This window comes from Pan paniscus, chromosome 18 (assembly GCF_029289425.2).
Source record: "Pan paniscus chromosome 18, NHGRI_mPanPan1-v2.0_pri, whole genome shotgun sequence".
NCBI lineage: Eukaryota > Metazoa > Chordata > Mammalia > Primates > Hominidae > Pan > Pan paniscus.
Genome location: NC_073267.2, coordinates 79,276,882 through 79,291,472, shown reverse-complemented (window position 1 = coordinate 79,291,472; position 14,591 = coordinate 79,276,882).

Genomic DNA, 14,591 nt, shown 5'->3' with positions numbered 1-14,591 from the left:
CGTCATCTTGGAATTCCTTCCCTTTCTCCTCAGTCCCACCCATTTCATTCTGTATTTAGTAGCCATAAGACTACTAAATAAGACTGGTCAGGATTTGGCCAACAGTCTATATGTAATTTTTTTTTCTTTTTGAGACTGTCACCCAGGCTGGAGTGCAGTGGTGCAATCTTGGCTCACTGCAGCCTCCGCCTCCCAGGTTCAAGTAATTCTCCTGCCTCAGCCTCTGGAGTGGCTGGGACTATAGGTGTGCGCCACCACGCCCATCAAATTTTATTTGGTAGAGATGGGGTTTTGCCGTGTTGGCCAGGCTGTTCTCAAATACCTGACCTTAGGTGATCTGCCTGCCTTGGCCTCACAAAGTGATGGGATTACAGGCATGAGCTACCATGCCGGGCCTCACATGTAATTTTAAAAAGTCTTGGACCAGGGCCAGGCATGGTGGCTCACTCCTGTAATCCCAGCACTTTGGGAGGCCGAGGCAGGCGGATCACCTGAGGTCGGGAGTTCGAGATTAACCTGAGCAACATGGAGAAACCCTGTATCTGCTATAAATACAAAATTAGCCTGGCATGGTGGCAGGCACCTGTAATCCTAGCTACTTGGGAGGCTGAGGCAGGAGCATGGCTTGAACCCGGGAGGCGGAGATTGCAGTGAGCCGAGATCGTGCCATTGCACTTCAGCCTGGGCAACAAGAGCAAGACTCCCGTCTCAAAAAAAAAAAAAAAAAAAGTGATGGGCCAGTTGCTGTGGTTCACGTCTATGATCCCAACACTTTGGGAGGCCAAAGTGGGAGGATCGCTCAAGTTCAGGAACTTGAGACCAGCTTGGGCAACATAGTGAGACCCCATCTCTAAAAAATATACAAAAATTAACATGTATGGTGATACACACCTACAGTCCCAGCTACTTGGGAGGCTGAGGTGAGAGGATTGCTTAAGCCCGAGAGGGTGAGGTTGCAATGAGTTGAGATCATGCCACTGCACTCCAGCCTGGGTGACAGAGAGAGACCGTGTCTCAAAAGAAGAAAAACTTACTGCCTGGACGCAGTGATCCAGACCAGTAATCCCAACGTTTTGAGAGGCTGAGGCAGGCAGATCACTTTAGCTCAGGAGTCCAATACCAGCCTGACCAACATAGTGAAACCCTGCAAACAAATAAAAATCAGTGAAACAAATTAGTTGCACATGGCGCCGCCTGTAGTCCCAGCTACCTGGGAGGCTGAGGTAGGAGGATCACTTGGGCTCGGGAGGAGGAGGGGGTTGCAGCTGAGATCCTGCCACCAAACTCCAGCCTAGGTGACAGAGCAAGACCCTGCCTGTCACAAAAAAAAAAAAAAAAAGGCATGGCACAGTGGCTTACACCTGTAATCCTAGCACTTTGGGAGGCCAAGGTGGGCGGATCACTTGAGGTCAGGAGTTTGAGACCAGCCTGGCCAACATGGCGAAACCCCATCTCTACCAAAAATACAAAAAAAAGCCAGGCATGGTGGCGCACGCCTGTAGTCCTAGCTACATGGTTGGCCAACATGGCGAAACCCTGTCTCTACTAAAAATACAAAAATTGGCTGGGTGTGGTGGTGGGCACCTGTAATCCCAGCTACTCGTGAGGCTGAGGCAGGAGAATTGCTTGAACCTGGGAGGCAGAGGTTGCAGTGAGCCGAGATGGTGCCAATGCACTCTAGCCTGGGCGACACAGCGAGACTCTTACATACATACATACATACCATACATACATAGACATAAAAATAAGAATAACCAAAAAACCAGGTCGGGCATGGTGGCTCACGCCTGTAATCTCAGCACTTTAGGAGGCCAAGGCCAGTGGATAACTTGAGGTCAGGAGTTCGAAAGCAGCCTGGCCAACATACTGAAATCCCGTCTGTACTAAAAATACAAAAATTAGCTGGGCCTGGTGGTATGTGCCTGTAATCCCAGCTACTCAGGAGGCTGAGACAGGAGAATCACTTGAACCCAGGAGGCAGAGGTTGCAGTGAGCCGAGATGGTGCCAATGCACTCCAGCCTGGGCGACAGAGCAAGCCTCCGTCAAAAAAAAACACGACTCAGTTTGCTACCTTGAATCAAGTCTCTTCAGAACAAATGAATGTCCTTTTTGAGAGAAATTAGCGTTTTGTTTTTGTTTTTGTTTTGTTGGGTTTTTTTTGAGATGGAGTCTTGCTCTGTCACCCAGGCTGGAGTGCAGTGGCACAACCTCGGCTCACTGCAACCTCCATCTCCCAGGTTCAAGCGATTCTCCTGCCTCAGCCTCCCGAGTAGCTGGGATTACAGGCGCATACCGCCACATGTGGCTAATATTTGTATTTTTAGTAAAGATGGGGTTTTACCATGTTGGCCAGGCTGGTCTTAAACTCCTCACCTCAGGTGATCCACCTGCCTCGGCCTCCCAAAGTGCTGGGATTACAGGAGTGAGTCACTGTGCCTGGCAGAAATTTCAGTATAATCAGAGTGTTCTAAGCCCAGTAAAGGATGGCCTAATTCCGGCAATACATAACTTAAATTAGAGCAGGACACACCAAAACACAGGAAGCCCAACACAATGGTGTGAGTGCTGTGTAATAGCCATAGTGGTGGCGGGTAGGAGGACAGGAAGGGATGGATGGGGTTTCTAGTAGAAGAATCTCTTCTACCCTAATACCAAGAACATTTTCTCCCCCAGAAATACTTGGCTGGAATCCACAGGAACCACTGAGGACAACCCAGGTCCCCAGACAGGCTCAACAATGGCTCTGAGCTAATATACAAAGTCCATCATCCGCAGCACAGAGAAAAGGAAGGGGGCTTTGGGGACTTCTCCTTGTGCAGAAAAGCAGCCACCCAGGTGGACACCATGCATTAGCAGGTGGCTCATGAGGATGCTTGTGTTCTTTCCTCAGAAGGAGAGGACTCCTGAGAATTCTCCAACTCCCGGCTTTTAATTTCTAGATAATGAAGACAACAAAGCTTCCTACAGCTCTGAGGTCCTGGCCTGCTCCCTGGGGACATACGGGGACCCTGAGGACACTGTTGATACATAATGCCTGGTACATACTCCTGGGATAGAGGCCTGCTTCAGAAAAGACCAGGGGAAATGTACAGTCTTGGTACTGAGAGCAAATTAAAGCTGGAAGAAACCATGAAGACAGAGAAGAGCATTAGCAGCTGACTGCGAATGAAACTCAAGAATTCTTACTCTAACTCTGAGAACAAGTTAGGGGCTGGCAGCCGACTGTGGAGCCCAGTGGCCTGGGTACAAATTCTGGACTACATCACTGACTGGCTGTGTAACCACAGACAAGTCACATAATCAGTTGGTGTCTCAGTTTCGTTATCTGTAAAATGGGGATGTTATTCTCTACCTCGCACCACACACAGAGATTCACTCAAAGCGGATCATACACCTAAATAAAAGAGTAAAAACTACAGAACTCTTACAAAAACACATACATATAAATTTTCATCACCTTGGGTTAGGCAATGGTTTCTTAAATATGACACCAAAAGCACAACTGATAAAAGAGAAGGTTGGCCGGGCGCAGTGGCTCACGCCTGTAATTCCAGCACTTTGGGAGGCTGAGGCGGGCAGATTGCCTGAGGTCAGGAGTTTGAGACCAGCCTGGCCAATATGGTGAAACCCCATCTCTACTAAAAATACAAAAAAAATTAGCTGGGCCTGGTGGCTGACGCCTGTAATTCCAGCTACTCATGAGGCTGAGGCAGGAGAATTACTTGAACCCGGGAGGCGGAGGTTACAGTGAGCCGAGATCACGCCACTGCACTCCAGCCTGGGTGATAGAGCAAGACTCCATCTCCCAAAAAAAAAAAAAAAAAAAAAAAAACGTTGAGGCCAGCCACAGTGGCTCACGCTTGTAATCCCAGCACTTTAAGAGGCTGAGGTGAGTGGATCACCTGCGGTCAAGAGTTTAAGACCAGCCTGACCAACATGGTGAAACCCTGTCTCTACTAAAAATACAAAAATTAGCCAGGCATGGTGGTGGGCACTTGTAATCCCAGCTTCTTGGGAAGCAGAGGTGGGAGGATTGCTTGAGCTGGGGAGGTCAAAGCTGCAATGAGCTGAGATCTCGCCACTGCACTCCAACATGGGCAACAGAGTGAGACTCTGTCTTAAAAAAAAAAAAAAAAAAAACAGGGCAGGGAGCAGGCGCGGTGGCTCATGCTTGTCATCCCAGCAGTTTGGGAGGCTGAGGCGGACGGATCACTTGAGGTCAGGAATTCCAGACCAGCCTGGCCAACAGGATAAAACCCCATCTGAACTAAAAATACAAAAAATTAGCTGGGCGTGGTAGCACATGCCTGTAATCCCAGCTACTTGGGAGGCTGAGGCAGGAGAATCACTTCAACCCAGGAGGCAGAGGCTGCAGTGAGCTGAGATTGCACCACTGTACTCCAGCCTTAACAAGAGAAAGAGACTCCATCTCAAAAAAAAAAGGAGAAGATTGATAAGCTAGAACAGACGGAATACAAAGACCTCAGGTGCTTATGGAGAGAAAAAGCAGATCACATCCAAATGGTCAGGAAGCAAGTGATAAATTCTCCCTGAAAACTGGAGAACATAGATCAATGCCTTCAAAATTCCAAGAGGCAACAATTTTCAACCTAGAATTCTACACACAGCCAAACAGGCACAGGATGTATCTGAAAACTTATTTCCATTTATCCTTTTTTTCTTTTCTCTTTTGAGACAGTCTCGCTCTGTCACCCAGGCTGGAGTACAGTGGCGCAATCTCGGCTCACTGCAACCTCCTCCTCCCAGGTTCAAGCGATTCTCCTGCCTCAGCCTTCCGAGTAGCTGGGATTACAGGCATGTACCACTACACCCAGATAATTTCTGTAGTTTTAGTAGAGACAGGTTTCACCATGTTGGCCAGGCTGGTTTCAAACTCCTGACCTCAAGTGATCCAACTGCCTTAGCCTCCCAATGTGCTGGGATTACAGGTGTGAGCCACTGTACCTGGCCTCACTTATCCTTTCTTAGGAACTACTGGAGAATATAATCCAGAAAAAAAAAAAAAAAAGAGAGAGAGAAAAGAAAAAGTGGGGGAGGAGTAAACCAAAGAGGAAATATGAGATCCAATATAAAAGAAAGGCAAAAAGAACCCCAGAAAGACAGCAGTGCGGCAAACCTAGAGAATGACGAGCCTGCATTGGGAGAGAAGGCTTCCAGGAAGACTTTTTCTAGAAGAATAAAACTGATAAGAAACCTGATGAGTTTGGCCAAATGAAAAGTAGGCCAGGCACAGTGGTGCATACCTGTAATCCCAGCACGTGGGGAGGCTGAGGTGGGCAGATTGTTTGAGCTCGGTAGCTCGAGACCAGCCTGAGCAACATAGGGAGATAACTTCTCTACAAAAAAAAATTTTAAAAATCAGGCTGGGGCTGGGCGTGGTGGCTCACACTTGTAATCCCAGCACTTTGGGAGGCCAAGGTGGGCGGATCACCTGAGGTCGGGAGTTTGAGACCAGCCTGACCAACATGGAGAAACCCCACCTCTACTACAAATACAAAATTAGCTGGTTGTGGTGGCACCTGTAATCCCAGCTACTCGGGAGGCTGAGGCAGGAGAATCGCTTGAACCCGGGAGGCGAAGGTTGCAGTGAGCCAAGATCGTGCCACTGTACTCTAGCCTAGACAACAAGAACAAAACTCTGTCTCAAAAAAAAAAAAAAAAAATCAGGCTGGGTGCAGTGGCTCACATCTTTAATCCCAGCACTTTGGGAGGCCAAGGCAGGCTGATCACCTGAGGTCAGGAGTTCCAGACCAGCCTGGCCAACATGGCGAAACCCTGTCTCTACTAAAAATACAAAAAAGTTAGCCAGGCATGGTGGTATGTGCCTGTAATCACAGCTACTCAGGAGGCTGAGGCAGGAGAATCACTTGAACCCGGGAGTCATAGGTTGCAGTGAACCAAGATAGTACCACTGCACTCCAGCCTGGGTGACAGGGTGGGATTCCGTCCCCTCCCCACCAAAAAAAAAAAAAAAATTTAAAAATCAGCCAGGCATGGTGGTGAGTGCCTGTAGTCCCAGCTACTCAGGAGGCTGACGCGACAGTATTACTTGAGTGTGGGAGTTCCAGGCTGCAGTGAGCTAGGATCACATCACTGCACTCCAGCTTGGGGTACACGGTGTGCTTATTTGTTTTTTACAATTTAGATGGTTTGGGAACAATTAGTGCTGGTGGCATAGAAAACTAATGGGAAGGCCAGGCGCAATGGCTCACGCCTGTAATCCCAGCACTTTGTGAGGCTAAGGTGGGCAGATCACTTGAGGTCAGGAGTTCAAGACCAGCCCGGACAACATGGTGAAACCCTGTCTCTACTAAAAATACAAAAATTAGCTCGGCGTGGTGGCATGCGCCTGTAATCCCAGCTACTCTGGAGACTGAGGTAGGAGAAATGCTTGAGCCCAGGAGGCAAAGGTTGCAATGAGCTGAGAGAGCATAACTGCACTCCGGCCTGGTGACACAGCGAGACTCCATCTCAAAAGAAAAAGAAAAAAAGTGGCAATTATTAACCCTAGGAAAACAAAAGGTTGTAGAAGGAAATGTAATTATAATTCACTGCGTGGCTCATTGTTACAATAGCATAAATAAAACCTAAATATTGATTTAGCCAAAAATTTGGATATTGCCATATTGGGAAGAAAAGGAGAAAAGGTGAAGGGGAGGGGGAGTGTTAAGTGCTTATTCTCATCTTTCATAGTAGATATGAATCAATAATGTCTACAAATGATGAATAAAAACCAGCATATTACTTAGAAACGTGGAGGTAAATACCCCAAGGCACCACTAAAAAGAGTGTTGGGGCTGGGCGTGGTGGCTCACCCCCGTAATCCCAGCACTTTGGGAGGCCAAGGTGGACAGATCACTTGAGGTCAGGAGTTTGAGACCATCCTGGTCAACATGGTGAAACTCCATCTCTACTAAAACTACAAAAATTAGCTGGGCATGATGACGGGCACCTGTAATCCCAGCTTCTTGGGAGGCTGAGGCAGGAGAATCACTTGAACCCAAGATCGCACCACTGCACTCCAGCCTGGGTGACTGAGTGAGACTGTCTCAAAAAAAAAAGAAGTGTTGGGAAGGAGACAATTCAGGAAGGTTGGAGTGGGGGATGCTGTTTATCATAAGCTCAGGAAATTATGGACTCTTTTTTTTTTTTTTGAGAGGGACTCTTGCTCTGTCGCCCAGGCTGGAGTGCAGTGTCGCAGTCTCAGCTCACTGCAAGCTCCGCCTCCCAGGTTCACGCCATTCTCCTGCCTCAGCCTCCCAAGTAGCTGGGACTACAGGCACCCGCCACCACGCCCGGCTAATTTTTTTGTATTTTTAGTAGAGATGGGGTTTCACCATGTTAGCCAGGATGGTCTTGATCTCATGACCTCGTGATCTGCCCAGCTCAGGCTCCCAAAGTGCTGGGATTACAGGGGTGAGCCACTGCACCCAGCCTGGAAATTATGTGACTCTTAACATTTTGTACAAGCTTTATATTAAATTAATATATATATTAAAACAAAAAAAATTTTTTTTAGACGGAGTTTCGCTCTTGTTGCCCAGGCTGGAGTGCAATGGCACGATCTCAGCTCACTGCAACCTCCGCCTCCCAGGTTCAAGCAATTCTCCTGCCTCAGCCTCCCCGAGTAGCTGGGACTAACAGGCATGTGCCACCACGCCCAGCTAATTTTTGTATTTTTAGTAGAGACGGGGTTTCACCATCTGGGCCAGGCTGGTCTCGAACTCCTGACTTCATGATCCACCCGTCTCGGCCTCCCAAAGTGCTGGGATTACAGGTGTGAGCCACTGCACCTGGCCAAAAATATTTTTTAAAAGATAGTTTATCTGCGTATTACTTCAATAACTAAAATTTAAAAGTAAAAACAAAACTAATAGTCTCAATTCTCCTTCTACAGATGTGAGAATCAGGACTCAGTGAGCCTAAAATATTTAGTTTATTTCATAATTTTGATAAACGTACCACATTTCACATTTATGTAAATATTATATAAAATGTAAGCATTGCAATTTTCCTCTAAATTTTGAAGTACTCAAAAATAAAATGTTTATTTAAAAACTTCAAACACACAGCCTAGTTTCTTTTTCTTTGTGTAAAATGTTTTGTTGTTGTTGTTTTTAAGAGACAGTGTCTCACTATGTTGCCCAGGCTGGCCTCGAACTCTTGGGCTAAAGAGATCTCTCACTTCACCCTCCCAAGTAGTTGGGAATACAAGAGCACACCACCACTGTAAAACTTTTTATACTGGAAAAATGTAAATATTCATGGAATTAAGAATAAAATAATGAATGCCCATGTACCATACATTTTGTTTCAATACTCAGAAACATTTTGCCAATTGGTTGTTTTTGAAATAGTTTAAGGCAAAGGCATGACATAATTTCATTTTACCTCTAGACATTTCAATATACATGTTTAATTGATACCTGACTTCAAAAAAAAAAAAAAACTATCATACCTAACTAAATATCATCTAATATCTGTTCTCTGATTTTCTCAAAGATTTTTTTTTTTTTTTTTTTTTTTTGAGACAGAATCTTGTTCTGTCACCCAGGCTGGAGCGCAGCGGCACAATCTCGGCTCACTGCAACCTCCACCTCCCGGGTTCAAGGGATTCTTGTGTCTCTGCCTCCTCAGTAGCTGGGATTATAGGCATGCACCACCACACCTGGCTAATTTTTGTACTTTTAGTAGAGACGGGGTTTCATCATGTTGTCTAGGCTGGTGTCGAACTCCTCACCTCAGGTGATCCGTCCATCTCTGCCTCGCAAAGTGCTGGGATGACAGGTGTGAGCCACTGCACCCGTCCAAAGATGTCTTTTTATAGATGTTTGTTTGCATCAAGATCCAAACAATGTCTGCATATGACATTTGCTTGTTTTATCTTGTTAAATCTCTTATATTCTTTAACACAATTAACTGATGGTTAATTTTACATGTCAGCTTGACTGGGCAAGGAATGCTCAGATAGCTGGTGGAACATTGTTTCTAGGTGTGTCTGGGAGGGCGTTTCTGGGAGAGAGATGAGCATTTGGATCGGCAGGCTGCATAAGGAAAATCGCCCTCACCAAGGTGGGCAGGCATCATCCATGCCACCAAAGGCCCGAGTACAATAGAGAGGAGGAGGCCGGGTAAATTTGCTTACTCTTTTCTTGAGGTGGGACATCATCTTCTCTTGCTCTCGGGCACTGCTGTTCCTGGTTCTTGGGCCTTTGGACTGGGAGTGGCACTTGCAACGCTGGCTCCCCTGGTTCTCACTCTTGAGTTTGGACCAAAACCACACCACCAGCTTTCCCCAGCCTCCTGCTTACAGACAGCAGATTGTGTGACTTCCCAGCCTCCAGAATCAAATGAGCCAATCCCTCATAAAATACAGCTTTTTTTTTTTTTGAGATGGAGTCTCCCTCTGTTGCCCAGGCTGGAGTGCAGTGGTGTGATCTCAGCTTGCTGCAACCTCTGTCTCCAGGGTTCAAGCAATTCTCCTCCTGCCGAGTAGCTGGGCCTATAGGCATGTACCATCACACCTGGCTAATTTTTGCATTTTTAATAGAGACGGGGTTTCACCATGTTGGCCAGGCTGGTCTCGAACTCCTGACCTCGTGATCTGCCCGCCTGGGCCTCCCAAAGTGCTGGGATTACAGGCACATGCCACCACGCCCAGCTAATTTTCATATTTTTAGTAGAGATGGAGTTTCGCCATGTTGGCCAGGCTGGTCTCAAACTCCTGACCTCAAGTGATCTGCCCGCCCCAGCCTCCCAAAGTGTTGGAATTACAGGTGTGAGCCACCACACCTGTTTTTTTTTTTTTCTTTGAGGCAGGATCTCACTCTGCCACCCAAACTGGGGTGCGATGGTGAGATCTTTGGCTCACTGCAGCCTTCACTGTCTGGGCTCAAGCAATCCTCCCACCTCAGCCTCCCAAGTGAGGGGGACTACAGACACATAATACCACACCGGCCTAATTTTATTTAAAATTATGTTTTGTAGAGATGGGGTCTTGCTGTGTTGCCCAGGCTGGTCTCAAATTTCTGGCCTCAAGGGATCCGCCTGCCTTGCCCTCCCAAAGTGCTGGGATTACAGGTATGTATTAGTCAGGTTTCTGTAGAGGGACAGAACTAATAAGATAGACATATGTAGTATTAACTCACACAATCACAAGGTCCCACAATAGGCCATCTGTAAGCTGAGGAGCAAGGAAGCCAGTCCGAGTCCCAAAGACTTGGAGTCTGATGTTGGAGGGCAGGAAGCATCCAGCACAGGAGAAAGATGTAGACTGGGAGGCTAGGCCAGTCTTACCCCCCTTATTTTTTTTTATTTTTATTTTTGGTGAGGTGAGTCTCTGTCACCCAGGTTGGAGTACAGCGGTGTGATGTCGGCTCACCGCAACCTCTGCTTCCTGGGTTCAAGCTATTCTCCTGCCTCAGCCTCCTGAGTAGCTGGCATTATAGGCATGCACCACAACACCCAGCTAAATTTTTTTGTATTTTTAGCAGAGATGAGTTTTGCCATATTGGCCAGGCTGGTCTCGAACTCCTGACTTCAAGTGATCCACCCGTCTCGGCCTCCCAAAGTGCTGGGATTACAGGCGTGAGCCACGGCACCAGGCCTAGTCTCTAGTCTTTTCACGTTTTTCTGTCTGCTTTATATTCTGGCCGCACTGGCAGCTGATTAGTTGGTGCCCACCCAGATTGAGGATGGGTCCGCCCTTCCCAGTCCCACTGACTCAAATGTTCACCTCCTTTGGTAACGCCCTCACAGACACACCCAGGATCAATACTTTGCATCCTTCAATCCAATCAAGTTGACACTCATTATTAACCATCACAAGGTGTGAGCCCTGCACCCAGCAATATATTGCTTTTTATATATTTATAGAAATTCAATTGGTTCTGTTTCTCTGGAAAATCCTGATCAATATACACTCCTTCATTTTTCTTTTAGCACTGAATTATGGGATAAACCAGGTTGGTTGTCCTGTAGAATGTCCCACACTGTGATTTGACTGATGTTTCCCCATGATTTTAACTTCTATCTCCTGTGTTTCCCAATCAACCCACTTGGGTTTTTGTTTTTTCTTTTTGTTTTTAGATAGGGTGTCACTCTGCTGCCTAGGTTGGAGTGCAGTGGTACAGTCACAGCTCACTATAGCGTCGACTTCCCAGGCTCAGATGATCCACCCATCTCAGCCTCCTGAGTAGCTGGATCCACAGGTGCACACCACCACACCTGGCTAATTTTTAATTTTTTTAGAGATGGCGGGGATGGGGGGGGGGTTGGGGGGGGGTCTCACTATGTTGCCCAGGCTGGTCTTGAACTCCTGGGCTCAAGCGATCCCCCTGCCTTGGCCTCCCAAAGTGCTGGGATTACAGGTATGAGCCACCGCACCTGGCCCCAAACAACCCACTTTTATTTATTCTCTCAGTTTTTGCCCTTATTTAATCCCCCACTCTTACTTCAGCCTCATTAGGAACTTGAGTCTCTGGACCCCTCTACTTTTTCTCTGCCAATAAGCCCTTTCATAACGTTCGTCATCACTCCAACCACTCTACTTTTTAAAAATGGACTTTGTTGAGGAATAACATGCATACATTAAAATGCTTGTATTTAAAATGTACTTTTCAGCGGATTTTAATAAATACATAACACCTGTGTAACTACCGCCACCATCAAGTCGCTCTCTTCTTCACAGCCCCCACTCTGTCTCCTCTCATCATGCTTTCCCAACCTACATCAATCCCTCAGACTCCCCCTCTCCTGGCACGCCTGGCTGCAGACCTGCAGGAGAGAACACACACGCCGACCTGCTGGAAACCTGTACATCAGTACTGCCCTCCTGAGGACCCTCGGTCTTTGTCTAGGCAGCAGTGCTCGCCCATGCTCCACAGCAGCTTTTTCTTTTTCTTTTTTTCTTGAGATGGAGTCTCGCTCTTGTTGCCCAGGCTGGAGTGCAGTGGCACAATCTCAGCTCACTGCAACCTCTGCCTCCTGAATTCAAGCGATTCTCGTGCCTCAGCCTCCCGAGTAGCTGGGACTGCAGGTGCCCACCACCACACCCAGCTCATGTTTTTGTATTTTTAGTGGAGACGGGGTTTCACCACATTGGCCAGGCTGGTCTCCAATTCCTGAGCTCAAGTGATCCACCCGCTTCAGTCTCCCAAAGTGCTGGGATTACAGGCCTGAGCCACTGTGCCCGGCCAGTAAGTTTCTTTTTTTCTTTTGAGACAGGATCTCCCTCTGTTGCCCAGGCTGGAGTGCAGTGGCATGATCTTGGTTCACTGCCACCTCAAATGTCTGTCTTTACAACTGTGTAGTAACAAATTTGGCCAGGAGTGGTGGCACATACCTGTAACTCCAGCACTTTGGGAGATCAAAGCGGGAGGATCACATGAGCCCAGGAGTTTGAGACCAGCTTGGGCAACATAGTGAGACCCTATCTCTACCAAAAAAATAAAAAAAAATTAGCCAGGCATGGTGGCATGCACCTGTCATCTCAGCTATTCAGGAGGCTGGGGCAGGAGGATTGCTTGACTCCAGAAGGTCGAGGCTGCAGTGAACTATCATCATGCCCCTGAGCCTCTAAATCCCAAATGATAGGAGTGTCCATCTTATTCATTGTGGGCTTCTCAGACCACTCCTGATGGTTTATGCTAATGAGATGACTTGGGATGGGCCCCTATATAGTTCATGTTAACAAGATGACTGAGGATGGGAACTGGCCATGCTGGAAACCAACGACCGAACACGACACTCGAGCTTTGTGGCTTTGAGCCCCACCTCTGGATCGGTCAGGGAGACTGGTGATTGAGAAAACAATCTCACTAGAAGAGTGAGAGAGAGAATAGTCAGCACACTGCGGCCTCGATCTGAACCAGCTCAGGTCTTTCCAAACACTAGTGACATGTGGCTATCTAAATTTAAATTAATTAAAGCCAGGCGCAGTGGCACATGCCTGTAATCCTAGCACTTTGGGAGGCCGAGGTGGGCGGATCACCTGAGGTCAGGAGTTTGAGACCAGCCTGGCTAACATGGTGAAACTCATCTCTACGAATAATACAAAAAGTGGCTGACTGTGGTGGTGCATGCCCGTAGTCCTAGCTACTCAGGAAGCTGAGGCACAAGAATTGCTTAAACCCAGGAGATGGAGATTGCAGTGAGCCAAGATCCTGCCACTGCACTCCGGCCTGGGCGACACAGTGAAACCCCACCTCAAAAAATAAATTTTTAAAAAATTAATTTAATTACAATTAAAACTTCACTTCCTCAGTCCACTGGCCACTTTTTTTTTTTTTTTTTTTTTAATTTCCGTTTTTTTCTTTTATTGAGTCCACCACTGCGGCCTTGAATTCCTGGGCTCAAGCGATCTTTTCGCCTCAGATCCTGAGTAGCTGGGACACAGGCGCCTGCCACCACGCCTGGCTGCTGGCCACATTTCCAGTGCTCAATAGCTACTTGAAGCTTGTGGCTACCTTACTTGGGCAGCACAGATAGGGAAAGTTCTATTGGACAGGGCTGCCTACCTAGCCCTTTTTAAAAACGTCCTTTTATACTATTTTGTCAGATGGGGTCTCACTTTGTTGCTCAGGCTTTTCTCAAACTCTTGGGCTCAAGTGATTCTCCTGCCTCAGCCTCCCAAAGTAATTCGTAAATACGTGTAAATAATATAGTCCTCTCTTGTTACATCAAAATGAATGCAAAAATGTCACGATGGGGCCGGGCACGGTGGCTCATGCCTGTAATCCCAGCACTTCGGGAGGCCGAGGCGGTAGGATCACCTGAGGTCGGGAGTTGGAAACCAGTTTTCTGGTGCCTCCTTAACTTTTGCACTGGAGGGACAACGGAAGGGCCCTGTGTCATCCTCACCTCCCCCATCTGTAATTCTTCTGATGGTTAATTACCACTTTAAAGCTCTAGTTCTTTTTCCTTCACCTACTGAGAGTATATCTCCTTCTTTACAGTAACTTTTACTTTATAGAGATTTTTTTTGAGACGGAGTCTCACTTCGTCACCCAGGCGGGAGTGCAGTGGCACGATCTCGACCCACTGCAACCTCCGCCTTCCGGGTTCAAGCGATTCTCCTGCCTCAGCCTCCCGAGTAGCTGGGACTACAGGCACCCGCCATCACGCCTGGCTAATTTTACAGTACAGACGGGGCTTCACCAGGTTGGCCAGGCTGGTCTCGAACTCCTGACCTCAGGTGATCCACCCACCTCGGCCTCCCATATTGCTGGGATTACAGGCGTGAGCCACCGCGCCTGGTCCCGTTTTGGCTATTCTTTAATATGCTTCCCTATAACTGCTATCTCCGCACCAGCCTTGCCTTAGCTCATGGGAAACAAAACCAATTAGTTCCCCCATTACCTGCCTTGAGGAGCAGGGGTGGTGCAGTGGCATGCACCCAGGGAAGTGTGTTGTATGGGCCCCCAAGTGCAGAATGTGAATCTTGCAAAGCAAGAAACAAATTCGTCTCCACGGAGCATGTCTCCCCAGGACTCTCAGCCTTCCAAATCCGCAGTCACAGTGACTCAGCAGAATCTGAGCCTAGGGCACCACAGTAATCCGCATCCGGCTC